We start from the raw sequence: 2796 nt of genomic DNA on the forward strand, positions 1-2796 counted from the left end.
ATCTGGGGTTATAGGCATTGGTCACTACACCTGGCTAATTTATTCTATTTTTTTGTAGAGATGGGGACTTGCTATGGTGCCCAGGCTGGTCTCTCAGCCTCCTGACTTCTAGAGATCCTCCCCCCTCAGTCTCCTGAAGTGCTGGGATTACAGGCATGGGCCACTGCACTCAGCCAGCCCAACTGACCACTTTTAATATCGATATTAAAAAAATTATATATATTTAAATGCACATTAAAATACATATTTCTATTCTGTTTTGAAACATCAAAATGCCAGACACCCTCAAGGCCATGTCTGCAAACCCAACCAGCGGGAACTGGGTAGCAGCTACCCTTGAGAATGAAGGACAGGTGTTCTGGGTCACCCAGCCTCCACCACACCCCTGTGTCTCACACATCACCTCGCCATCTGAAAGGCCTGCCTGGTCTCTGCTGACATTTCTGTGTGCAGCTGCTGTTATGGTTGCCAGATTAAATACATGGTGACCAATTAAATTTGAATTTCAGATAAATAATACATAATTTTTAGGACAAGTATGTCTTAAACGTGTCCACACATGGAATATACTAAACAAGTATTTATTGTATAATCTGACATTCAAATTTAACTCTGCGTCCTATTTCTTTGTCTTTTTGTTTTGTTTTGTTTAAAGCTGGCCTCTCTCCTTGGGCTCACCTCACCCTTTCTTCTCTGGCCTCCAATACCATTTATACACCAATAACTTCCAAGTAGTTAGCTTCAGTCCTAATTATTCTCCAATATAAGCCATACAAATCCCCCATAAATCCCGATTTTTCATTTTTTTCATGTTTATTACTTTTCAAATTTCATTCATTTTTATATTATGCTTTGGGATTTCTGTGACTATCATTCAGGCCTACTCACCTGTACCAAACCAACACCAAAGGTCCTATTTCCCCGATAGATAGATTCTGCCCACCCCACCCCAACCCTATCTCCATACAACCCGTTTCTCCTGAGGCCACTCTTTCTGGAGACAACTTCATCTCCTCTTTTTTCTTCTCCCCAACATTTAACTGGTCACCCAGGATTGTTGCTTTTACCTGAGACCTGTTCCTTACCCTCCCCTCAGTATACCGCCCCCCTTCCCTATCCTTGCCATTCCCATTTTTCTTACTGCTATTGCCCAGGGTCAGATTTTTATTATCTCTCACCTGAAATACTGCAATGATGCCCTAACAGGTGACCTGCCACCAATTTTTCCCAAGCCTGAATCACCCAGTAAAATGCTACGACAAAGATGTTTTTTAAAAAGCAAACCTGATGATCTCACTGTTGAAAGGTTTGATTCCAGGAGTAGTGCAAGCTCCTTGGCATCACCCACGGCTCTTTAGCATCAGCTCCCACTGCCGCCTTGCCAGGTACTCCTGCTCACATCCCACTAGCCACTCTTAAACAGTGCAAGGGATGAGACTAGCATGATTGTGCACGAGTTAACGAGCTTTGAGCTCACTTGTGGCTTTATTTATCATTATGAACTAAGTTTAAACTTCATTATAATCAGAAACTGTAATTTTAAGAATTCTACCATACATACAACAAAAAAAAACTATTTGAAAATTGCAAAATAACTAATAAAAATTGTTCAGAACCATGCTTTTTAAATTATAAAAATTCTACTGACAATGGCAAAGATTCAAATAAGTGGGAAAAATTCACCATATCCTGGATGGGGAAGATAGGCAGGTAGTGTTGCATGATGGTTGGAGGTGGGTGGTTCTGGAGTTGTTAAACTATGTGGCGTCCAATCCCAGCTCTTCTGCTCATTAGCTGTCTGCACTGGACAAGTCACTTTCCCTCCTCAGTGCCACAGTTTTCTCATCTATAAAAATAAGCATGATCCTAACAGTACCTGCTTTATGGAAGTTAAGAGGATTAAATGAGTCAAAGCATTTTTATACACTTAGAATAGTCCCTACCACCAAGGTAGGCACTCAACAGATGTTCTTGTTGTAAATTTAGTGAATCTTTCCCCAAATAATTCCTCTGTAGACTTAATGTAGTTGACCTTCTTCCGTTAAGGACAAATGAAGTGGAGAGAGGGAGAGAGGTTGTGAGGGAAAGTGCAAAGTCAATGTTTGGCATCCAGTATCTGAGACTGTACCCTGAACAGAGAGGCCCCTCCACTTCAGGCTAATACCTCCTGACTTTTCCATCTCAAACTCCCGCAGAAACTACCAGCACTCTCCAATAAGAATTACACTCTACTTTCACATCTCCTTCCCTGCTGCTTCTTTTGATTCACTCTGCAACAGAAGAAATTAGAGGTCCAAGCCTGCCCCCAACCCTCCCACTATCCTCCAGGTATAGAGAGAATCTGAGCTGAAATAGAGTCAAAGAGAGCATTTTAAACACTTGTATTGATCTTCGGTAATAACACCAAACAATCACAGGTGGGCAATATCATGGAAAAATAAAACACCCGTATGTACAATAACAGGGACCCATTACGTTTTGGGATACTTCCGAAACCTTATTAATAAGAAGAAATAATTGTTACAGGTAGATCTTAGTTCTGTGAATGCTAAAGAAAATAACATTTGCCTTTGAGAGATGAACTTAATAAACAAATAAAAGGCTGGTGGGAATTTAAACTGAAGAGCTTTGCTCAGTCTTGCTCTACTCTCTCCAATTTTACCTGCGGAATCTCTAATTCTGGAACCAAAGGTTCCTTGGAGGATAGACAGAGGAGAAATATTCAGAGCCAACAATCTCTTTTAGGAGGAGGGAGAGGCTTACCAGCCATAGAGATTCAAAGGGACCTGGGTGACA

This window comes from Cebus imitator, unplaced genomic scaffold (genome assembly GCF_001604975.1).
Source record: "Cebus imitator isolate Cc_AM_T3 unplaced genomic scaffold, Cebus_imitator-1.0 Scaffold62, whole genome shotgun sequence".
NCBI lineage: Eukaryota > Metazoa > Chordata > Mammalia > Primates > Cebidae > Cebus > Cebus imitator.